The 26382-nt window shown below is 39.4% G+C and overlaps 1 non-coding gene across 1 annotated transcript; it reads left to right on the top strand.

The window, feature by feature from the left end:
* Positions 1-13036: 13036 nt before the first annotated feature.
* Positions 13037-13144, top strand: LOC130947542 (small nucleolar RNA R71). Its single transcript, XR_009072710.1, has one exon. It is a non-coding gene; the product is annotated as a small nucleolar RNA R71 (small nucleolar RNA).
* Positions 13145-26382: the final 13238 nt, after the last annotated feature.

The following is a 26382-nucleotide window of genomic DNA, read 5'->3' as shown; positions in this document are numbered from 1 at the left end:
ACTCTCTACTCTTATATATATATATATATATATATATATATATATATATATATATATATATATATATATATATATATATATATATATATATATATATACTTTCTTCATACGAAAATAAACGTTACTTTTGAGTGTTGCGCATTTAATTTTCACAATTTGAGTTAACTTTCTTTTAAGGCTCCTCGAATATTATATTCTTTCCAGTATATTATGATATATATATATATATATATATATATATATATATATATATATATATTTTAGAGGTCGTAACACCTGTCCACCTCTATTTTATGACTTAAGCATAAGACTCTATCTGGTAGGGTTTTACATTATGGTATCAGAGCAGTTCGTTCCTATAAAGTCTAAAGGACGGACTGACTATACTTCTTAGCATACTCTGAGTCATGTTTATGTGCTATTTAGGATATCTTACCAATATACATAGCATAAAGTTCATGAGCATGTATTTGGAACTTTGAAGTACTAGACTTGAGATATTGAGACTGATCACCTTGATATCACTTGCTTGGTGTGAACATGAACCATATGGTGACTCGTAGACTAGGAAATGCAAACTCTGAAACGGCAGGAAACCACCCTGTGAACTTCATGGCCACGCTAGAAAATATAGCTGCGGCTATGCAGGCAACAGCATAAGCGTTAGGAAATCAACCGAACCATGGCAATGGCAATAATGGTAGAAATGGGTCGATGAAGCTCGCCACTTTTCAAGTTTTGGCGAAGGGGAAGAAGAGGAGAAGAGAAGAAAATGAGAGTTTTTTATTTTTTATTTTTTATTTTGCCAGAAAGTTTTTACTCCCTTTGACAAATTGGTATTGACACTTGGCATCTCGATGTCAGATGGGCCACCATTTATCAACTAGGAACATGAATTGATTTGTACAATTTTATAGATAAATGAAATCTAATTGAGATTTTGGGATAATTAAGGTGCACTTTGTTTCTCAAAAAAAGATCAGAGATCGAATAAAATATTTACCCTTTTTTTAACTCATATAAGTGTTTATGTCTAAATAAAAGAAAAGGATAATGATATTAATAAATATTTGTGCAATGTTGGTTTTTTTTTCTTTAATTTGCTCTCTTTTTCTCTTTTATTTTTTTAAGTGATAAGGTATTTTTATGATAGGAAATAAGATTTATCCAACATTATTTTTTCTTTTATTTTTTTAAGTGATAAGGTATTTTCATGATAGAAAATAAGATGATAATGATAAAAAAAAGGAAAAACGTTCTTTTTTAAGAAAAAAGGGTAAAAATATTAGAGACTAATTAGGTTGGGAGTTTTCATTTTCATTCTTGATGAAAATAAAAATAAGACATGAAATAAGATTAATTAAATATTTTAAAAATATTTTCAACCAAAATATTTTCAAAAAATAGAACAAAATTAAAAATGTTATTTTCAAAAGCATTGTCCCGTCCGACAGCATGAATTAAATGTGGCAATCTTCGGAGATCGATCACCCCGAGGCCAACAAAATGGATATCAAAATAAATAAATCAGGGGCGGAGCTAGATAAAATATTGGAGGGGGGCAAAAAATATTTACACAATAAAATAAGACTAAAATAAAATTTTAGGGGGGGCTAAACTGAAATTTACATATAATTTACATGTAAAAAATTAAAATTAGGGGGGGCCATTGCCCCCCTTTGCTTGTACCTAGCTCCGCCCCTGAAATAAATGGCTACCTGGGGATCGATCACCCCGAGGCCAACAAAACGGATATGTCCAAATAACAAAACGGATATCCAAATAAATAAATGGCTACCTGGGGATCGATCACCCCAAGGCAAACAAAACGGATATCCAAATAAGTAAACGGCTACCCAGGAATCGATCACCCCGAAGCCAACAAAAAGGATATCCAAGTAACAAAACAGATATCCAAATAAATAAACGGCTACCTGGGGATCGATCGCCCTAAGACCAACGAAACGGATATCCAAATAACGAAAAGCGGTGACCCGGGGATCGATCACTCCGAGGCCAAATAAACGGATATCAAAACAAATACCTAAATAAATAAATGGCTACTCGGGGATTGACCACTCCGAGGCGAATGAAATTAAAGGTTGTAGAAGGCTTAGAGAAGGGGGGTTGAATCTATGACCTTCTTTTAACTTTAATATATTAACCCTTTAAAGCAAACTTTCAATCTGAATCTATTTGAACTCGGCAGCCGAAAATTTATGAGACAATTTCATTTTGTCTCATGAATATCAGAAAACAGAACAGATCAGGAAAGAGAGAAGCCGACACTATCATGTATCCTGGTTCGGTTGCCTTGTACAATGCAACCTACGTCCAGTCTCCACCACAACAGTGGTGAAATTTTCACTATAGTTGAAGTATTACATACACCAATTCTATAGGATTGACACAATCCTTTCACACTCAAGTTCTAACCTAACTCGACTTGGTTATGCTAATACCTAACTCTGCACTCTTAGTTCTAACCCAACTAAGAAAGGGGTACATCACAGGTACAAGATACAAGACACAACATCAACCTAAAGAAATCTGAAATCATTCTAGACTTTTCACTCAAGTGTTTCACTCTGCCTCTTTTCATTCTTAGGCTTTTACTTGAGCTTTCTCATTCTACCTTTTACCTCAAGAAATTACAGAAAGATATACATTGAAAAATAAAATTACAATCTGTAAAACATGAAGGAGATTGATGCTTCAACAGCCTCTTTGCTATGTGATAAACCAGATTTGCATGCCTCTGATTTAGTTCCTCATTATGACAGAATGCTCCTTTGACTAGGAAGCACTATCCAAGTTGATGAACTTCTTCAGAGAACTCTTCTCAGAACATAAACTTTAAAACATTGGTTATCTCTCCTTGTCTTCGGAATGATGAACCAACTTCTTTTGTATTTCCTTGCATGTTGCTAAGTTGCTCTCTCCTAGGTCAACCCTCAAGCTGTATGCTTTACCAACTCATCACATTACTATTTTCCAGTAAATCCTCAAATTAGGAACTTTGGTTCTAAAATTCTTTGTTGACTGAAAGCCACAGGACAGCAGAAACGAATATTTTCAATGGTAAACCCAGATCTTAGCCATTGAAACACTACTTGGTCTCCAAGACACACTTTTAACCATAGATTCACAACAGTGTTGAATAGAGATCATCTTTCCCATGTATCCCAATTTGGACTGGCAGAGAGTTGGAGAAGAGGAGAAGAAAGCACGATGCATGCAAGAGGAAATAAGTTACCTTTAACTTCTGTCTTAGCTTGATTTGGTTGGATGTGGGTGATTAGACCTCTAACTTTTCAAGCTTAATCTTTTTCTTTCTTTCTTATTTGGTGAACAGCTTAGGAACTAAGCTTTCTCTCTCTTTCTCTGAGTTCTTACCGAAGAGGGAAAAAGGTGAACGTTACTTTTAGTGAAAGCAAAATGGAGGGATCAGCCTTGAGTGATATCAAATCGGGGTTGGGTTGGCTTAGATCCAATTATCCCTTTTTTATTTCTTTGCTTTGTTTCCTTTGGGCTTCCTTTGGATTGTCAGCCCACCAGCAGGTTGATGAATACATATTTGATGATGATTTTTGGTTAGAATTGAATGGATTTCATCACATAAACTTGTACTTATTCCCTTGAATAGCATGCTTTTGAACTTTCCTCTCAATTTGTGCTTGATTATGAAAATATGCTCTTTTGTACCCAATTTAATCTATTTTATTCCATTTGACTTCCATTCGATGCCTTGACGTTGTTTGTGAGTGATTTCAAGTGTATAAGGTAGGAATGGGTTGGAGAAAATGGAAGAAGAGCATGCAAAGTGGAAGAAACATGGAGAATCAAAGGAGATGAGTTCAGAGACGGGTGCCTGCGCACAGCAACTTGTGCATATGCACAGCCGCCCAATCAGAGCGTGTGGATCATTTCGAGCGCGTTGCGCGTCTATTCAAGCATCGCCTAGTGTGCGTGCGCACAGATATTTGTGCGTACGCACAGGAATTGATTTTAGCAAAGTGTGCGGATGCACACGTCTGTGCGTCCGCACAGGTGTCCGAGCATGACTTCATTAAAATGGCACGTGACTCGCGATTTTGAGGCTTTTGAGGCCCATTTCTGAAGTATTTTAGCTCAAATTGGAAGGAAAATGAAGACCATAACATAGCATATCATTAGTATAGTTTAGGAGTAGTGGTAAGCAGCTTTTAGTTTTAGTTTCTCTAAGTTTTCTTCATCATCTCTATTAAGGTTTATATTAGGGTTTTACATTCAAGTACCATTTCCTTTTTTTATCTTGAATTTTGCTTGTTTCCATTGTAAGTATCTCTTTGTTATTACTCTTTATAATTACATTGTTCTTACTCTTTCTTCTAATTTAAGTTATAGTTCAATTTTACTTCTCTTTTGTAATTTCAATTTCTTGTTGATGAATTTAATGTTTGATGTTTGGTTCATGCTCTCTTGTGTTATTTTTGTTGGTTGAGATCAATTGTTGCTTTTAGTTTCAAGCCTTTCCTCATTTTTCCCATGTTTAAGGTTTTTGCCCACCAAGTGTTTGACAAAATGTCAACCATGGTTTTAGGCTAAATTTTTGGCTCTTGGCTTGGAGGAAGTGAGCAATTGGGTTCCTAGAGTTGGAATGTCCAATATTTAGTGTCAATTCTTGGGTTGTTAATTATTTTTGTTCCCACTAACGCTAATTTGTTGCTAAGGCAATTAGCAAGCAATTTAGGATTTGTGGGTTAAGAACACCTATACTCATTTAACTTGCTTTCCGATGTGGGGGTTGATCAAGTGAGACTAATCCATCATAATTGTCATAGTTGTGGTTCTAACAAGGAAAGGACCCGTAGCTCACTCCAAGACAAGACTCTTTTTTTTTTATGTTTTCAATTCTTCATACATACATATGTTGATCTCTTTTGCACTTTACTTGTTTATATTACATAGTCGGTTCTTTAATTTCTTTATTAGTTCAATCATTACAATTTTGCATGTTCTTTTGTTGCTTTATATGTTCATTTCTTTATTGAAAACCACTTGATTACTACAACCGGAATTGCACACTCATTGTTCTCAAGTGTTCCTTAGGAGACAACCCAGGAGTCAAATACTCTCGGTTTTGAATTAGTTTTGAATTGTGACACATCTTTTGAATTTCTAATTTGATTGATGATCGATTGTTGGGTTTGGACTATGCTTGCAACGTCAATCCTATTTTAGTGTGAAAATTCAAACCTTTGCTCTTGGTCTCGTTTCAAATTTTGGCGCCGTTGTCGGGGAGCACACTTTAAGTACAATGAGTGCTATAATTTTGGTTGTTGTAAATATGTGAATAGTGTAAATACTTGATTTTTGGTTTGCTACTTGGCACTAATTCATAGGAGGCGCCTCTATCTTAGTATTGATAGCAACTAACACTTTTTGTTTGTCTAGTCCTAGGTAAGTAGATATAATTATAGTATATATACTCACTTGTCTATTGCTTTCATTTATATCATTGTGTTTTATCTTTCTCTATTCATCATGAGTTATCACCCTTTTGGCTTGGAGTCTAGTTGTTATCATGTTGTAGGGGTAGCAATTCCAACGTTGGTTCACCTCAAGGTATAGGAGGTCAATTCGAGGAAGGGTCACAAGCAATCAATTCTTGGCAACAAGGACCGTCGCGAGAGCCCTATGATCTTAATGTCTATCAACCTCTCACACCTAGTGGAACACGTCCTCATTACAATTTTGTCCATCCATATGTTCATGCTCCATACCCTCGACATGAGATACAACCATCATACCCTCAAGCCCCTTTACCTTTTTCACCACCAATTCCCTCTCCACCAACCTACCTACCGCCACATCTGGGACAATTTAGCTTTCACCTCCATTCCCATTCCATCAACTTCCATTGTGAGGAGCATAGCTTTCAAGCCCTCATCCAAGAGCAGCGGGAATTTTAAAGAAAGCAAGAGAATTGCATGGCAACCCTCGCCGAAGCTTTGTCATGACTAGCGCCCTCTCACTCCAACCCTATCAACCTTGCTCCTCCACCTTTGCCACACCTATCAACCCTGAAGTATAGCATTGATGCTATAACCCCTAAAGGAAGCGAGTCGTTTAATGAGATAAACCCTCAATCCACTCTTCCGAAAGAGGAATCTATTGATAGGGGTGAGAACTTCGTTGAAGATGGGAGAGAGGAGGAACTTAAGGTAGGTAGCCACGATGAGCCCCAAAAAGATTTAAGTGATGAAAAAAGTTCACACGCGGGAGACCTTGAGGATGAAGAAGATGAAAGTGCATCACCAAGTCCCCACGACCAAGAGGATAAGTTACCACGTCGAGAAGTAAGGGAAGATTTGAAACCACTACCTCCCCATGTCAAATATGCATTCCTTGATGAGGAACGTAAATTTCCGGTGATAGTGGCAACCAATCTTTCTTATCAAGAGGAGCAACAACTCCTTGATGTTATCCGGAAATATAAGAAGGCTATTGGATAGAGCCTAAGTGACATTGTGGGAATAAGCCATCAAGTGTGCCTTCATCGAATTTTCTTGGAGGAAGGTGTTATGTCGGTCCGACAACCGAAAAAATGGCTAAATCCCACAATCCTTGACGTAGTCAAGAAGGAAGTAACTTGGTGCATGAAATTGTGATCATCAATGGCGCCATCAACATGGTACGCTCAATTGCAATCTCAACTCTTTATCACAACTTCGCACAACTAACCAGCAAGTGCACTGGTTCGTCCAAGTAATAAACCTTACGTGACTAAGGGTCGATCCCATGGAGATTGTTGGTATGAAGCAAGCTATGGTCATCTTGTAAATCTCAGTTAGGCGGATTCAAATGGTTTATGGAGGATTAATAATTAAAAGATGAATAAAACATAAAATAAGGATAGAGATACTTATGTAATTCATTGGTGAGAATTTCAGATAAGCGTATGGAGATGCTTTGTCCCTTCCGTTTCTCTGCTTTCCTACTGTCTTCATCCAATCCTTCTTACTCCTTTCCATGGCAAGCTGTATGTTGGGCATCACTGTTGTCAATGGCTACAGTCCCGTCCTCTCAGTGAAAATGTTCAACGCGCTCTGTCACAGCACGGCTATTCATCTGTCGGTTCTCGATCATGTCGGAATAGAATCCAGTGATTCTTTTGCGTCTGTTACTAACGCCCCACAATCGCGAGTTTGAAGCTCGTCACAGTCATTCAATCCTTGAATCCTACTCAGAATATCACAAACAAGGTTTAGACCTTCCGGATTCTCAAGAATGGCCGCCAATGGATTCTAGCTTATACCACGAAGATTCTGATTAAGGAATCCAAGAGATATCCACTCAAGCCTTGTTTGCATGTAGAACGGAAGTGGTTGTCAAGCACGCGTTCATAAGTGAGAATGATGATGAGCGTCACATAATCATCACATTCATCATGTTCTTAGGTGCAAATGAATATCTTAGAACAAGAATAAGCTGAATTGAATAGAAGAACAATAGTAATTGCATTAATACTCGAGGTACAGCAGAGCTCCACACCTTAATCTATGGTGTATAGAAACTCCACCGTTGAAAATACATAAGAATAAGGTCTAGGCATGGCCGAGAGGCCAGCCCCCAAAATGTGATCTAAGATAGCATAGGACTAATCAGAGATGAAAATACAATAGCAAAAGGTCCTATTTATAGAGAACTAGTAGCTTAGGGTTTACAAAAATGAGTAAATGACATAAAAATCCACTTCCGGACCCACTTGGAGTGTGCTTGGGCTGAGCATTGAAGCTTTCATGTGTAGAGACTTTTCTTGGAGTTAAACGCCAGCTTTTGTGCCAGTTTGGGCGTTTAACTCCTACTTTTGTGCCAGTTCTGGCGTTTAACGCCGGGAATTCTTGAGATGATTTGGAACGCCAGTTTGGGCCATCCAATCTCAGGCAAAGTATGGACTATTATATATTGCTGGAAAGCCCTGGATGTATACTTTTTAACGCAATTAAGAGCGCGCCAATTGGGCTTCTGTAGCTCCAGAAAATCCTCTTCAAGTGCAGAGAGGTCAGAATCCAACAGCATCTGCAGTCCTTTTCAGTCTCTGAATCAGATTTTTGCTCAGGTCCCTCAATTTCAGCTAGAAAATACCTGAAATCACAGAAAAACACACAAACTCATAGTAAAGTCCAGAAAAGTGAATTTTAAATAAAAACTAATAAAAATATAATAAAGACGAACTAAAACATACTAAAAACGATGCCAAAAAGCGTATAAATTATCCGCTCATCACAACACCAAACTTAAATTGTTGCTTGTCTCCAAGCAACTGAAAATCAAATAGGATAAAAAGAAGAGAATATACAATGAATTCCAAAAACATATATAAAGATCAGTATTAATTAGATGAGCGGGGCTTTTAGCTTTTTGCCTCTGAACAGTTTTGGCATCTTACTTTATCCTTTGAAGTTCAGAATGATTAGCTTCTATAGGAACTCAGAATCTGGATAGTGTTATTGATTCTCCTAGTTAAGTATGATGATTCTTGAACACAGCTACTTTATGAGTCTTGGCCGTGGCCCAAAGCACTCTGTTTTCCAGTATTACCACCGGATACATCCATGCGACAGACACATAACTGGGTGAACCTTTTCAGATTGTGACTCAGCTTTGCTAGAGTCCCCAATTAGAGGTGTCCAGGGTTCTTAAGCACACTCTTTTTTGCTTTGGATCACGACTTTAACCGCTCAGTCTTAAGTTTTCACTTGACACCTTCACGCCACAAGCACATGGTTAGGGACAGCTTGGTTTAGCCGCTTAGGCCAGGATGTTATTCCTGTAGGCCCTCCTATCCACTGATGCTCAAAGCCTTGGATCCTTTTTATTATCCTTTCCTTTTGGTTTAAAGGGCTATTGGCTTTTTCTGCTTGCTCCCCTTTTTTTTTTTGAATTCACTGCTTTTTCTTGCTTCAAGAATCATTTTTATGATTTTTTTAGATCCTCAGTAACGTGTCTCCTTTTTCATCATTCTTTCAAGAGACAAAAATTTTAACATTCATGAACAAAAAATTCAAAAGACATATGCACTGTTCAAGCATACATTCAGAAATCAAAAGTATTGCCACCACACCAAAATAATTAATATGTTATAAAATTTGAAATTCATGCAATTCTTTTTCTTTTTCAATTAAGAACATTTTTCATTTAAGAAAGCTGATGGATTCATAGGACATTCATAACTTTAAGGCATAGACACTAAGACACAAATGATCATAAGACACAAACATAAATAAAACATAAAGCATAATTTTCGAAAAATAGAAAAATAAAGAATAAGGAGATTAAAGAACGGGTCCACCTTAATGATGGCGGCTTGTTCTTCCTCTTGAAGATCTTATGGAGTGCTTGAGCTCCTCAATGTCTCTTCCTTGCCTTTGTTGCTCCTCTCTCAGGATTCTTTGATCTTCTCTAATTTCATAGAGGAGGATGGAATGTTCTTGGTGCTCCACCCTTAGTTGTCCCATGTTGGAACTTAACTCTCCTAGGGAGGTGTTAATTTGCTCCCAATAGTTTTGTGGAGGAAAGTGCATCCCTTGAGGTATCTCAGGGATTTCATGATGAGGAATTTCCTCATGCTCTTGATGAGATTCTCTTATTTGCTCCATCCTCTTCTTAGTGATAGGCTTGTCCTCATCAATGAGGATGTCTCCCTCTATGTTAATTCCAACTGAATTAAAGAGGTGATAAATGAGATCAGGGAAGGCTAACCTTGCCAAGGTAGAGGACTTGTCCGCCACCTTATAGAGTTCTTGGGATATAACCTCATGAACTTCTACTTCCTCTCCAATCATGATAGCCCGGTCTATAGTAGCTTCGGACCGGTTGCTAGTGGGAATGATTGAGCATTGGATAAACTCCAACCATCCCCTAGCCACGGGCTTGAGGTCATGCCTTCTCAGTTGAACCGACTTTCCTCTTGAATCTCTCTTCCATTGAGCGCCCTCTTCACAAATGTCTATGAGGACTTGGTCCAACCTTTGATCAAAGTTGACCCTTCTAGTGTAGGGGTGTTTATCTCCTTGCATCATGGGCAAGTTGAATGCCAACCTTACATTTTCTGGACTAAAATCTAAGCATTTCCCCCGAACTATTGTAAGCCAATTCTTTGGGTCCGGGTTCACACTTTGATCATGGTTCTTGGTGATCCATGCGTTGGCATAGAACTCTTGAACCATTAAGGTTTCGACTTGTTGAATGGGGTTGGTAAGAACTTCCCAACCTCTTCTTCGGATCTCATGTTGGATCTCTGGATATTCACTCTTTTTGAGTTTGAAAGGGACCTCGGGGATCACCTTCTTCATGGCCACAACTTCATAGAAGTGGTCTTGATGCACCCTTGAGATGAATCTCTCCATCTCCCATGACTCGGAGGTGGGAGCTTTTGCCTTCCCTTTCCTTTTTCTAGAGGTTTCTCCGCCCTTAGGTGCCATAAATGGTTATGGAAAAACAAAAAGCAACGCTTTTACCACAGCAAACTTAGAAGGGTTGCTCGTCCTCGAGCAAAAGAAGAAAGAAAGGAGTAGAAGAAGAAGAAAATGGAGGAGATGGAGGGGGCTTTGTGGTTTGGCCAAGGGGGAGAAGTAGTGTTTAGGTTGTGTGAAAATGAAGGAATGAAGATGGGTTTATATAGGAGTGGAGAGGGGGGGTATGTTTCGGCCATCTAGGGTGGGTTTGGGAGGGAAAGTGGTTTGAATTTGAATGGTGAGGTAGGTGGGGTTTTATGAAGGATGGATGTGAGTGGTGAAGAGAATGGTGGGATTTGATAGGTGAGGGGTTTTTTTGGGGAAGAGGTATTGAGGTGATTGGTAAATGGGTGAAGAAGAGAGAGAGTGGTGGGGTAGGTGGGGATCCTATGGGGTCCACAAATCCTGAGGTGCCAAGGATAGCTCATCCCTGTACCAAGTGTCGTGAAAAAACGCCCTTTCTGCCAATCCTGGCGTTAAATGCTAGGCTGCTGCCCTTTTCTGGCGTTAAACGCCAGTCTGGTGCCCCTTTCTGGCGTTAAACGCCAGTCTGGTGCCCCTTTCTGGCGTTAAACGCCCAGAATGGTGCCAGACTGGGCGTTAAACGCCCATTTGCTAGCTTCACTGGCGTTTAAACGCCAGCAAGTTCTCCTCCAGGGTGTGCTGTTTTTCTTTCTATTTTTCATTCTGTTTTTGCTTTTTCAATTGTTTTTCTGACTTCACATGATGATCAACCTACAGAAAACATAAAATAACAAAGGAAAATAGATAAAATATAACATTGGGTTGCGTCCCAACAAGTGCTTCTTTAATGTCAGTAGCTTGACAGTGGGTTCTCATGGAGCCTCACAGATACTCAGAGCAATGTTGGAACCTCCCAACACCAAACTTAGAGTTTGAATGTGGGGGTTCAACACCAAACTTAGAGTTTGGTTGTGGCCTCCCAACACCAAACTTAGAGTTTGACTGTGGGGGCTCTGTTGGACTCTGATTTGAGAGAAGCTTTTCATGCTTCCTCTCCATGGTGACAGAGGGATATCCTTGAGCCTTAAACACAAAGGATTCTTCATTCACTTGAATGATCAGTTCACCTCTATCAACATCAATCACAGCCTTTGCTGTGGCTAGGAAGGGTCTGCCAAGGATGATGGATTCATCCATGCACTTCCCAGTCTCTAGGACTATGAAATCAGTAGGGATGTAATGGTCTTCAATCTTCACCAAAACATCTTCTACAAGTCCATAAGCTTGTTTCTTTGAATTGTCTGCCATCTCTAGTGAGATTCTTGCAGCTTGTACCTCAAAGATCCCTAGCTTCTCCATTACAGAGAGAGGCATGAGGTTTACACTTGACCCTAGGTCACACAGAGCCTTCTTAAAGGTCATGGTGCCTATGGTACAAGGTATTGAAAACTTCCCAGGATCTTATCTCTTTTGAGGTAATTTCTGCCTGGACAAGTCATCCAGTTCTTTGGTGAGCAAAGGAGGTTTGTTCTCCCAAGTCTCATTACCAAATAACCTGTCATTTAGCTTCATGATTGCTCCAAGGTATTTAGCAACTTGCTCTTCAGTGACATATTCATCCTCTTCAGAGGAAGAATACTCATCAGAGCTCATGAATGGCAGAAGTAAGTCCAATGGAATCTCTATGGTCTCAGTGTGAGCCTCAGATTCCCATGGTTCCACATTAGGGAACTCATTGGAGGCCAGTGGACGTCCATTGAGGTCTTCCTCAGTGGCGTTCACTGCCTCTCCCTCCTCTCCAAATTCGGCCATGTTGATGGCCTTGCACTCTCCTTTTGGATTTTCTTCTGTATTGCTTGGAAGAGTACTAGGAGGGAGTTCAGTAATTTTCTTGCTCAGTTGTCCCACTTGTGCCTCCAAGTTTCTAATGGAGGACCATGTTTCAGTCATGAAACTTTGAGTGGTTTTGATTAGATCAGAGACCATGGTTGCTAAGTCAGAGTGGTTCTGCTTAGAATTCTCTGTCTGTTGCTGAGAAGATGATGGAAAAGGCTTGCCATTGCTAAACCTGTTTCTTCCACCATTATTGTTGTTGAAACCTTGTTGAGGTCTCTGTTGATCCTTCCATGAAAAATTTGGATGATTTCTCCATGAAGAATTATAGGTGTTTCCATAGGGTTCTCCCATGTAATTCAGCTCTTCCATTGAAGGGTTCTCAGGATCATAAGCTTCTTCTTCAGATGAAGCATCCTTAGTACTGCCTGGTGCAGCTTGCATTCCAGACAGACTTTGAGAAATCAAATTGACTTGCTGAGTCAATATCTTGTTCTGAGCCAATATGGCATTCATAGTATCAATCTCAAGAACTTCTTTCTTCTGATTTGTCCCATTGTTCACAAGATTCCTTTCAGAAGTGTACATGAATTGGTTATTTGCAACCATTTCAATTAGTTCTTGAGCTTCTGTAGGCGTCTTCTTTAGATGAAGAGATCCTCCAGCAGAGCTATCCAATGACATCTTGGACATTCAGACAGACCATCATAGAAAATACCTATGATGCTCCATTCAGAAAGCATGTCAGAGGGGCATTTTCTGATTAATTGTTTGTATCTTTCCCAAGCTTCATAGAGGGATTCACCTTCCTTCTGTCTGAAGGTTTGGACTTCCACTCTAAGCTTACTCAATTTTTGAGGTGGAAAGAACTTTGCCAAGAAGGCATTGACTAGCTTTTCCCAAGAGTTCAGGCTTTCTTTAAGTTGTGAGTCCAATCATATCCTAGCTCTGTCTCTTACAGCAAAAGGGAATAGCATGAGTCTGTAGACCTCAGGGTCAACCCCATTAGTCTTGACAGTGTCACAGATTTGCAAGAATTCAGCTAAAAACTGATGAGGATCTTCCAATGGAAGTCCATGGAACTTGCAATTCTGTTGCATCAGAGAAACTAGTTGAGGCTTAAGCTTAAAGTTGTTTGCTCCAATGGCAGGGATAGAGATGCTTCTCCCATAGAAGTCGGGAGTAGGTGCAGTGAAGTCGCCCAGCACCTTCCTTGCATTGTTGGCATTGTTGTTGTTTTCGGCTGCCATGGGTTCTTCTTCTTTGAAAATTTCTGTTAGGTCCTCTACAGAGAGTTGTGCCTTAGCTTCTCTTAGCTTTCGCTTCAAGGTCCTTTCAGGTTCAGGGTCAGCCTCAACAAGAATGCTTTTGTCTTTGCTCCTACTCATATGAAAGAGAAGAGAACAAGAAAGTATGGAATCCTCTATGTCACAGTATAGAGATTCCTTGAGGTATCAGAGGAAAAGAAAAATAGAAGGAAGAGGTAGAAGAATTCGAACTTAGTGAGATAGAGTTCGAATTGTGCATTGAGGAAGAGTGGTACTCCATAAATAGAAGGATGTGAGAAGAGGAAAAGAGATTTTTTTTTCGAAAATTAATTAAAAAGATTTTAAAAATCATTTTGAAAAAGATTTTGAAGAAGATATGATTGAAAATTTTTTTGAAAAAGATGTGATTAAAAAGATATGATTGAAAAGATATGATTTGAAAAACAATTTAAAATGATTTGATTTTAAAAATTAATGACTTGGCTAACAAGAAAAGATATGATTCAAACATTAAACCTTTCTCATCAGAAAAGGCAACATACTTGAAATGTTGAATCAAATCATTAATTGATAGCAAGTATCTTTGAAAAAGGAAAGAAATTGATTTTGAAAACATTTGATTGAAAAGATATGATTTGAAAAAGATTTGATTTTGAAAAATTTTGAAAACTTAAAAAAAATTTGCATTAAAAACAGAATCTTCCCTCTTGTGCCATCCTGGCGTTAAACGCCCAGAATGGTGCACATTCTAGCGTTTAACGCCCAAACCTCTACCCTTTTGGGCGTTAAACGCCCAGCCAGGCACCCTGGCTGGCGTTTAAACGCCAGTCTGCCTTCTTCACTGGGCATTTTGAACGCCCAGCTTTTTCTGTATAATTCCTCTGCTGCATGTACTGAACCTTCAGTTCCCTGTATTATTGACTTGAAAATAGAACCAAGATCAAATAAACAATGCATGCAAGACACCAAACTTAAAATGTGACACTAGACTCAACAAGAAACATAAAATATTTTTGGTTTTTATGATTTTGTAAATTTTTTTGGTTTTTTTTTTCGAAAATTAAGTGGAAAAGAAAATAAAGGCATCAAAATTCTTAATGAGAATTCCAGGAATCATGCAATGTTAGTCTAAAGCTTCAGTCTAAAGGAATTAGACATGGATAGCCAAGCTTCAGCAGGACATTGCATTCAAGAGCTAAATTGATGAGAATCAATCAGCTTTGGTGATGATAAGATCATCACCTTGAAACACTAGAATTCATTCTTAAGAACTCTTAAAAATACCTAATCTAAGCAACAAGATGAACCGTCAGTTGTCCATACTCGAAACAATCCCCGGCAACGGCGCCAAAAACTTGGTACACGAAATTGTGATCTCTACTTTTCACAACTCAAATAATCCCCGGTAATGAATCCAAAAACTTGGTGCTCAATACCATGGCATAAACACAACTTCGCACAACTAACCAACAAGTGCACTGGGTCGTCCAAGTAATAAACCTTACGCAAGTAAGGGTCGATCCCACAGAGATTGTTGGTATGAAGCAAGCTATGGTCACCTTGTAAATCTTAGTCAGGCAGATTCAAATGGTTATGGATGATATATGAATAAAAGATAAAGATAGAGATACTTATGTATTTCATTGGTGAGAATTTCAGATAAGCGAATGGAGATGCTTTGTCCCTTCCGTCTCTCTGCTTTCCTACTGTCTTCATCCAATCCTTCTTACTCCTTTCCATGGCAAGCTGTATGTTGGGCATCACCGTTGTCAATGGCTACAGTCCCGTCCTCTCAGTGGAAATGTTCAATGCACCCTGTCACGGCACGGCTATCCAGCTGTCGGTTCTCGATCATGTCGGAATAGAATCCAGTGATTCTTTTGCGTCTGTCACTAACGCCCCACAATCGCGAGTTTGAAGCTCGTCACAGTCATTCAATCATTGAATCCTACTCAGAATACCACAGACAAGGTTTAGACCTTCCGGATTCTCTTGAATGCCGCCATCAATTCTAGCTTATACCACGAAGATTCTGGTTAAAGAATCTAAGAGATAAACATTACAGCCTTGTTGCTTGTAGAACGGCAGTGGTTGTCAATCACGCGTTCATAAGTGAGAATGATGATGAGCGTCACATAATCATCACATTCATCAAGTTCTTGAGAGCGAATGAATATCTTGGAATAAGAATAAGCTGAATTGAATAGAAGAATAATAGTAATTGCATTAATACTCGAGGTACAGCAGAGCTCCACACCTTAATCTATGGTGTGCAGAAACTCCACCGTTGAAAATACATAAGAACAAGGTCTAGGCATGGCCGAATGGCCAGCCTCCCAATGATCTAAGATAGCATAAGACTAAAGATAGCTACCAAGATATGAAAATACAATAGTAAGAGGTCCTATTTATAGGGAACTAGTAGCTTAAGAATTACAAAGATGAGTAAATGACATAAAAATCCACTTCCGGGCCCACTTGGTGTGTGTTTGGGCTGAGTATTGAAGCATTTTCGTGTAGAGACTCTTCTTGGAGTTAAACACCAGCTTTTGTGCCAGTTTGGGCGTTTAACTCCCATTCTTGTGCCAGTTCCGGCGTTAAACGTCGGGCAGTTTTGAGCTGATTTGAAACGCCGGTTTGGGCCATCAAATCTCGGACAAAGTATTGCCTATTATACATTGATGGAAAGCCCAGAATGTCTACTTTCCAATGCCGTTGAAAGCGCGCCAATTAGGCTTCTGTAGCTCCAGAAAATCCACTTCAAGTGCATGGAGGTCAGAATCCAACAGCATCTGCAGTCCTTTTCAGTCTCTGAATCAGATTTTTGCTCAGGTCCCTCAATTTCAGCCAGAAAATACCTGAAATCACAGAAAAACACACAAACTCATAGTAAAATCTAGAAAAGTGAATTTTAACTAAAAACTAATAAAAATATACTAAAAACTAACTAAATCATACTAAAAACATACTAAAAACAATGCCAAAAAGCGTATAAATTATCCGCTCATCAGTGACCCTGAGAGTCAATGAAGATGAGTTTAAGTTGAATGTTGTCAATGCTATGTAACATCCAAACACCCCAAACGACTACATGAGTGTTGATATTATTGACTCTCTAGTGGAAGAGGTCAATATGACTGAGAGTCTCGAATAAGAGCAAGAGGACATTTTAAAGATGTTCTGCCTAATATGGAGGAACCAGAGAAAACAAAAGAGCCTCTGAAAACTCCTCAGGAAGAGGAGAAGCCTCCTAAACCCGAGCTCAAACCACAACCACCATCCCTAAAATATGCATTTCTAGGAAAGGATGACACTTTTCCCGTGATCATAAGCTCCGCTTTAGAGCCACAGGAAGAGAAAGCACTAATTCAGGTGCTAAGGACACACAAGAAAGCTCTTGGGTGGTCCATAAGTGATCTTAAGGGCATTAGCCCAGCCAGATGCATGCACAAGATCCTATTGGAGGATGACGCTAAGCTGAATCTGGCCATGAAGGAGGTGGTGCAGAAAGAGGCGGTGTATCCGTATTTGGCGGAGTGGGGGAGTGTACTCGTGAGGGAAATGATCTTTACATGGAAATGAAAGAATCCGGAGTAATTAATGAAAAAACTATTGGAGAATCAAAAGTTGCTCTAGTATACGGTCAAATGAATGAACTGCCTGGAGCCCGTCACTAAATTACTAGAGGCTGGAATTATCTATCCTATTTCTGATAGCCCCTGAGTAAGCCCTGTCCAAGTTGTCCCCAAGAAGGGAGGCATGACAATGGTTCATAATGAAAAGAATGAACTGGTTCCTACAAGAACAGTTACAGGATGGCATATGTGTATTGACTACAGAAGGCTCAATACAGCCACCAGAAAGGATCATTTTCCTTTACCATTCATAGACTAGATGCTAGAGAGACTAGAAGGTCATGATTACTACTGCTTTTTGGATGGCTATTCAGGTTACAACCAAATTACAGTAGATCCCCATGACCAAGAAAAAACAGCATTCACATGTCCATCTGGAGTATTCGCCTACAGAAGGATGCCATTTGGACTGTGCAATGCACCTGCAACCTTTCAGAGATGCATGCTCTCTATCTTCTCTGATATGGTAGAGAAATTTCTAGAAGTCTTCATGGATGACTTCTCAGTATTTGGAGACTCATTCAGCTCCTGTCTTGACCATCTAGCACTTGTTCTGAAAATGTGCCAAGAGACTAACCTGGTTTTAAATTGGAAAAAATGTCACTTTATGGTGACTGAAGGAATTGTCCTTGGGCACAAAATTTCAAACAAGGGAATGAGGTGGATCAAGATAATGTAGAGGTAATTGAAAAATTACCACCCCTTGCCAATGTTAAGGCAATCAGAAGCTTTCTGGGACATGTAGGATTCAATAAGAGGTTTATAATGGATTTTGCAAAAATTGCAAAACCTCTGAGCAATCTGCTAGCCACTGACACACCATTTGTCTTTGACACAGAGTGTTTACAGGTCTTTGAGACTCTGAAAGCTAAGCTGGTCACAGCGCCAGTCATTTCTGCAACGGACTGGACATTACCATTCGAACTAATGTGTGACGCTAGTGACCATGCCATTGGTGCAGTATTAGGACAGAGGCATGACAAGCTCCTGCATGTCATTTATTATGCTAGCCATGTTTTAAATGATGCACAGAAGAATTACACAACCACAGAAAAGGAGTTGCTTGCAGTGGTTTTTGCCATTGACAAGTTCAGATCCTATTTAGTAGGATCAAAAGTGATCGTGTACACTGACCATGCTGCTCTAAAATATCTCCTCACAAAGCAGGATTCAAAACCCAGACTCATAAGATGGGTGTTGCTTCTGTAAGAGTTTGATTTAGAAATAAGAGATAGAAAACGGACAGATAACCAAGTAGCTGATCACTGGTGCACGAAATTCTAATCTCAATATCAAAATCAAGATTTCTTATGATCTCGTACCACTAACCAGCAAGTGCACTGGGTCGTCCAAGTAATACCTTACGTGAGTAAGGGTCGATCCCACGGAGATTATTGGTTTGAAGCAAGCTATGTTTATTTTATTATTCTTAGTCAGGATATTAATTAAAATTATCAGTTGGAATTATTAGAAAAATAAAAGAGCGTGAATTAATTACTTGTAATGCAATAATGGAGAATATGTTGGAGTTTTGGAGATGCTTTGTCTTCTGAATTTCTGTAATGTAATATTCCATCCATGGAAAAGTGCAAAGTTCCCTCCATGGCAAGCTGTATGTAGGGTGTCACCATTGTCAGTGGCTACCTCCCATCCTCTCAGTGAAAACGGTCCAAATGCTCTGTCACAGCACGGCTAATCAGCTGTTGGTTCTCGATCATATTGGAATAGGATCCATTGATCCTTTTGCGCTTGTCATCACGCCCAGCAATCGCGAGTTTGAAGCTCGTCACAGCCATTCAATCCTTGAATCCTACTCGGAATACCACAGACAAGGTTTAGACTTTCTGGATCCTCAGGAGCGGCCGCCATCAATTCTAGCTTATACCACGAAGATTCTGATTAAGGAATCTAAGAAAAGCCCATTCAATTTGATGTAGAACGGAGGTGGTTGTCAGGCACACGTTCATGGATTGAGGAAGGTGATGAGTGTCACGGATCATCACCTTCTTCATAATTAAGCGCGAATGAACATCTTAGATAGGAACACACACGTTTGAATAGAGAAATAGAAACAATTGCATTAATTCATCGAGACGCTGCAGAGCTCCTCACCCCCAACAATGGAGTTTAGAGACTCATGCGGCCAAGGAATATAAAATCCAGTTCTATAGACGTCATGCGATACAAAATAAGTCTCTAAAAGTTGTTCAAATAGTAAACTAGTAACCTAGGTTTACAGAAAATGAGTAAACTATGATAGATAGCGCAGAAATCCACTTCTGGGGCCCACTTGGTGTGTGCTGGGGCTGAGACTTAAGCTTCTCACGTGCCTGGGCTATTTTGGGCGTTCAACGCCAGGTTGTAACCTGTTTCTGGCGTTGAACTCCAACTTGTAACTTGTTTCTGGCGCTGGACGCCAGACTGCAACATGAAACTGGCGTTGAACGCCAGTTTACATCGTCTATCCTTAAGCAAAGTATAGACTATTATATATTTCTGGAAAGCCCTGGATGTCTACTTTCCAACGCAATTGAGAGCGCGCTATTTGGAGTTCTGTAGCTCTAGAAAATCTACTTTGAGTGCAGGGAGGTCAGAATCTAACAGCATCAGCAGTCCTTTTTCAGCCTGAATCAGATTTTTGCTCAGCTCCCTCAATTTCAGCCAAAAAATACCTGAAATCATAGAAAAACACACAAACTCATAGTAAAGTTCAGAAATGTGATTTTTAATTAAAAACTAAAAAATATACTAAAAACCAACTAAATCATACTAAAAATTAAGTAAAAACAATGCCAAAAAGCGTATAAATTATCCGCTCATCACAACACCAAACTTAGATTGTTGCTTGTCCCCAAGCAACTAAAAATAAAGTAGGATAAAAAGAAGAGAATATACAATGAATTCCAAAAACATCTGTGAAGATCAGTCTTAATTAGATGAGCGGGGCTATTAGCTTTTTGCTTCTGAACAGTTTTGGCATCTCACTTTATCCTTTGAAGTTCAGAATGATTGGTATCTATAGGAACTCAGAATTCAGATAGTGTTATTGATTCTCCTAGTTTAGTATGTTGATTCTTGAACACAGCTACTTTATGAGTCTTGGCCGTGGCCCTAAGCACTCTGTTTTCCAGTATTACCACCGGATACATACATGCCACAGACACATAACTGGGTGAACCTTTTCAGATTGTGACTCAGCTTTGCTAAAGTCCCCAATTAGAGGTGTCCAGGTTAGTCTCTTGGCACCTTTTCAAGACAAGTGCTAGGTGATTAAGACAGGAGCTAAATGAGTCTCCATATACTGAAAAGTCGTCCATGAAGACTTCCAGAAATTTCTCTACCATATCTGAGAAGATAGAGAGCATGCACCTCTGAAAGGTTGCAGGTGCATTGCACAGACCAAAAGGCATCCTCCTGTAGGCAAACACGCCAGAAGGGCAGGTGAATGCTGTTTTCTCTTGGTCCTGAGGATCTACTGCAATTTGGTTGTAGCCTGAATAGCCATCCAAAAAGCAGTAATAATCATGGCCAGCTAGTCTTTCTAGCATTTGGTCTATGAATGGTAAAGGAAAATGATCCTTTCTGGTGGCTGTATTGAGCCTTCTGTAGTCAATACACATACGCCACCCTGTGACTGTCCTTGTAGGAACCAGTTCATTTTTTTCATTATGAACCACTGTCATGCCTCCCTTTTTGGGAACAACTTGGACAGGGCTCACCCAGGGGCTATCAGAAATAGGATAAATAATCCCAGCCTCTAGTAATTTAGTGACCTCTTTCTGCACCACCTCCTTCATGGCTGGATTTAGCCTCCTCTGTGGTTGGACCACTGGTTTGGCATTATCCTCCAATAGGATCTTGTGCATGCATCTAGCTGGGCTAATGCCCTTAAGATCACTTATGGACCACCCAAGAGCTGTCTTGTGTGTCCTTAGCACTTGAATCAGTGCTTCCTCTTCCTGTGACTTTAAAGCAGAGCTTATAATCACTGGAAAAGTGTCACCCTCTCCCAGAAATGCATATTTCAGGGATGGTGGTAGTGGTTTGAGTTCAGGCTTAGGAGGCTTATCCTCTTCCTGAGGAATTTTCGAAAATTCCCTTGCCTCCTCTGGTTCTTCTTGATCAGGTTGAGCATCTTTGAAGATGTCTTCAAGCTCTGATTCTAGGCCTTCAGCCATATTGATCTCTTCTACCAGAGAGTCAATGATGTCAGCGCCCATGCAGTCATTTGGTGTGTCTGGATGCTGCATAGCTTTTACAGCATTTAACTTGAACTCATCCTCATTGACTCTCAAGGTTACTTCCCCTTTTAGTACATCAATGAGAGTTCGTCCAGTTGCTAGGAATGGTCTTCCTAGAATGAGAGTTGCACTCTTGTGCTCCTCCATTTTCAGCACCACAAAGTCAGTTGGAAAGGCAAATGGCCCAACCTTGACAATCATATCCTCTATTATGCCTGATGGATGTTTAATGGAGCCATCAGCAAGTTGGAGGCATATCCTGGTTGGTTTGACTTCTCCAGTCAACCCAAGCTTTCTGATAGTGGATGCAGGTATTAGATTGATGCTTGCTCCAAGATCACATAGGGCTGTCTTGGTGCAAGTGCCTTCTAATGTGCATGGTATCAGAAAGCTTCCAGGATCTTGAAGCTTTTCTGGTAAGCTTTTCAGAATGACTGCACTGCATTCTTCAGTGAGAAACACTTTTTCAGTTTCTCTCCAATCCTTCTTATGACTTAAGATTTCCTTCATGAACTTAGCATAAGAAGGTATTTGCTCAAGTGCCTCTGCAAACGGAATCTTTATTTCAAGAGTCCTTAAATAGTCTGCAAAGCGGGCAAATTGCTTATCCTGTTCTGCTTTGCGGAGTTGCTGAGGATAAGGCATCTTGGCTTGATATTCTTCAACCTTAGATGCTGCAGGTTTATTCCTTACAGAAGTGGTTGAAGAAGCCTTGTTAGAGGGATTACTGTCAGCACTCTCAGGTGTCTGATCTCCCCTTGGCGTCTGAACGCCAGGATTGGGTGGAAATTGGGCGTTTAACGCCAACTTTTCCCCCTTTTCTGGCGTTTGAACGCCAGAACTGGGCAAGGAATGGGCGTTTAACTCCAGCTTTCCTTCCCTTTCTGGCGTTTGAACGCCAATAACATTCCTCTCTGGGCTCTTACTGTCCTTAGAGGGATTTTGAACAGTGGTTTGGTTATCCTCTGTCAATTGTTCCCTGTTTGGCTTTTTATTCTTTTGAGCAGTGGTATTCAGTGTCTTCCCACTCCTTAATTGAACTGCTTGACACTCCTCTGTTATCTGTTTAGATATTTGCTGTTTTGCCTGATTCAACTGTAGTTCTATGCTCTTGTTAGCAACTTTAGTTTCATGGAGCATCTCTTTAAATTCTGCTAACTGTTCTGTCATCAGGAGTAGTTGTTGATTAAGCTCAATTATCTGTTCTTGAGGATTAGAGTCGGTGACTACTGCCATGACTTCCTCTTCTGGAGAGAACTCATTGCTAGAGTACAAATATTGGTTTCTAGCAACAGTGTCTATAAGCTCTTGAGCTTCTTCAATTGTCTTTCTCATGTGTATAGATCCACCAGCTGAGTGGTCTAAAGACATCTGAGCTTTTTCTGTAAGCCCATAGTAGAAAATGTCTAACTGTACCCACTCTGAAAACATTTCAGAGGGACATTTCCTTAGCATACCTCTATACCTCTCCCAGGCATTGTAAAGGGATTCATTATCCTCTTGTTTAAAGCCTTGAATGTCCAGCCTTAGCTGTGTCATCCTCTTTGGAGGGTAAAAATGATTCAGGAATTTGTCTGACAACTGTTTCCATGTCTTTATGCTTGCTGTAGGTTGGTTATTTAACCACCTTTTAGCTTGATCTTTTACAGCAAATGGAAACAGTAATAGTCTGTAGACATCCTGATCCACCTCTTTATCATGTACTGTGTCAGCAATTTGTAAGAACTGTGCCAGAAACTCAGTAGGTTCTTCCTGTGGAAGACCGGAATACTGGCAATTTTGCTGCACTATGATAATGAGTTGAGGATTTAGCTCAAAGATGCTTGCTTTGATGGGAGGTGTACAGATGCTACTCCCATATGCAGCTGTAATGGGGTTAGCATATGACCCCAGAGTCCTTTTGGACTGATCAATCCCTCTTATGTCCATAATGGACAAGAGGGAAATGATAATGATTGCAAAGAGATAAATCTTGTTTTTTTTTTTTAAATTTACGAAAAAAATAGAATAAAACAAAATAAAATTAAAATAAAATTCGAAAATCAAAAAAGAAAATAAGATCAAAGCAAATTGAAAACTGAATCAATGAGTTAATTAAAAAGATTTTGAAAATAGCAATTAGAGAGATATGATTGAAAAATTTTATGAAAAAGATTTGATTTTGAAAAGAGGAAAGAGAAAAACAACAAAAAGACACCAAACTTAAAATTTTTAGAAAATCAAACACTAATTTTCGAAAATTTTAAAAGAAAAACACAAAGAGGACACCAAACTTAGAATTTTTATGAATCAAAAAGGGACTAAGAACATGCAAAATCGAAAATTAAAAGAAAAACAAAAGCATGCAATTGACACCAAACTTAAAATATGAAACTAGACTCAACTAAAAGACTCTAAACCAACAAAAATAAACAGTCCTAATCTAAGCAACAAGATATGCCGTCAGTTGTCCAAACTCGAACAATCCCCGGCAACGGCGCCAAAAACTTGGTGCACGAAATTGCAATCACACTTTTTCAATCCCGCACAACTAACCAGCAAGTGCACTGGGTCGTCCAAGTAATACCTTGCGTGAGCAAGGGTCGATCCCACGGAGATTGTCGGCTTGAAGCAAGCTATGGTTATCTTGTAAATCTTAGTCAGGATATCAGAAATTATCAGGATTGATTGTAAAAAGCAGAAGAACATGAAATGGTTACTTGTATTGCAGTAATGGAGAATAGGTTGGGGTTTGGAGATGCTCCATCCTCTGAATCTCTGCTTTCCTACTGTCTCCTTCTTCAAGCACGCAAGGCTCCTTCCATGGCAAGCTGTATGTAGGGTTTCACCGTTGTCAATGGCTACCTCCCATCCTCTCAGTGAAAGCGATTGCATATGCTCTGTCACAGCATAGCGGAATTCAGCTGTCGGTTCTCGGTCAGGCCGGAATAATATCCATCGATACTTTTGCGTCTGTCACTAACGCCCCGCCTGCTAGGAGTTTGAAGCACGTCACAGTCATTCAGTCATTGAATCCTACTCGGAATACCACAAACAAGGTTTAGACCTTCCGGATTCTCTTGAATGCCGCCATCAGTTCTAGCTTATACCACGAAGATTCTGATTAAAGAATCCAAGAGATAACTACTCAATCTAAGGTAGAACGGAGGTGGTTGTCAGGCACACGTTCATGGTTGAGAATGATGATGATTGTCACGGATCATCACATTCATCCGGATTAAGAACAAGTATTATCTTAGAATGGAAGCAAGCATGATTGAATGAGAAACAGTAGTAATTGCATTAATCCATCAAGACACAGCAGAGCTCCTCACCCCCAACCATGGGGTTTAGAGACTCATGCTGTAGAAAGTACACAAAGAAACGTGTAAAGTATCATGAGGTGCAGGTACAATGTCAAAAGATCCTATTAATAGTAAACTAGTAACCTAGGGTGTACAGAAATGAGTAAATAACGTAAAAATCCACTTCTGGGTCCACTTGGTGTGTGCTTGGGCTGAGCAATGAAGCATTTTCGTGTAGAGACCTTTTCTGGAGTTAAACGCCAGCTTTCATGCCAGTTTGGGCGTTTAACTCCAAGTTTTATGCCAGTTCCGGCGTTTAACGCTGGAATTTCTGAGGCCGAATTGCTACGCCGGTTTGGGCCATCAAATCTTGGGCAAAGTATAAACTATCATATATTGCTGGAAAGCCCAGGATGTCTACTTTCCAACGCCGTTGAGAGCGCGCCAATTGGGCTTCTGTAGCTCCAGAAAATCCACTTCGAGTGCAGGGAGGTCAGAATCCAACAGCATCTGCAGTCCTTTTTGGTCTCTGAATCAGATTTTTGCTCAGGACCCTCAATTTCAGCCAGAAAATACCTGAAATCACAGAAAAACACACAAACTCATAGTAAAGTCCAGAAAAGTGAATTTTAACTAAAAACTAATAAAAACATACTAAAAACTAACTAAATCATACTAAAAATATACTAAAAACAATGCCAAAAAGTGTATAAATTATCCGCTCATCACAACACCAAACTTAAATTGTTGCTTGCCCCCAAGCAACTGAAAATCAAAATAGGATAAAAAGAAGAGAATATACTATAGACTCCAAAATATCAAAGAAACATAGTTTCAAATTAGATGAGCGGGACTAGTAACTTTTTGCCTCCAAATAGTTTTGGCATCTCACTCTATCCTTTGAAGTTCAGAATGATTGGCATCTATGAGAACTCAGAACTCAGATAGTGTTATTGATTCTCCTAGTTAAGTATAATGATTCTTGAACATAGCTAGTGTATGAGTCTTGGCTGTGGCCCAAGGCACTCTGTCTTCCAGTATTACCACCGGATACATTCATGCCACAGACACATAATTGGGTGAACCTTTTTTTTGATTGTGACTCAGCTTTGCTAAAGTCCCCAATTAGAGGTGTCCAGGGTTCTTAAGCACACTCTTTTTGCCTTGGTTCACAACTTTATTTCTTTCTTTCCCCTTTTTTTTTCTTTTCTTTTCTTCTTCTTTTTTCGAAAATTTTTTTTTCACTGCTTTTTCCTGCTTCAAGAATCACTCTGATGATTTTTCAGATCCTCAATAACAGTTCTCCTTTTCCATCATTCTTTCAAGAGCCAACAATTTTAACATTCTTAAAACAACAAATTCAAAAGACATATGCACTGTTCAAGCATTCATTCAGAAAACAAAAAGTATTGTCACCACATCAAACTAATTCAACTAGTTTCAGAGATAAATTCGAAATCCTGTACTTCTTGTTCTTTTGTGATTAAAGCATTTTTCATTTAAGAGAGGTGATGGATTCATAGGACATTCATAACTTTAAGGCATAAATTTTATCAATTATGAATTAAGAACGAGACTCAAATATAGATATAAGATGAAACTAGAAAAACGAAAAAAAAAATAGGCTCCTAATGATAGAGGTTTTCACAGAGTTA

This window comes from Arachis stenosperma, chromosome 1 (genome assembly GCF_014773155.1).
Source record: "Arachis stenosperma cultivar V10309 chromosome 1, arast.V10309.gnm1.PFL2, whole genome shotgun sequence".
In the NCBI taxonomy this organism is placed as follows: domain Eukaryota; kingdom Viridiplantae; phylum Streptophyta; class Magnoliopsida; order Fabales; family Fabaceae; genus Arachis; species Arachis stenosperma.
The sequence above is the reverse complement of the archived record's forward strand: the minus strand, read 5'-3'. Positions and strand labels throughout refer to the sequence as shown.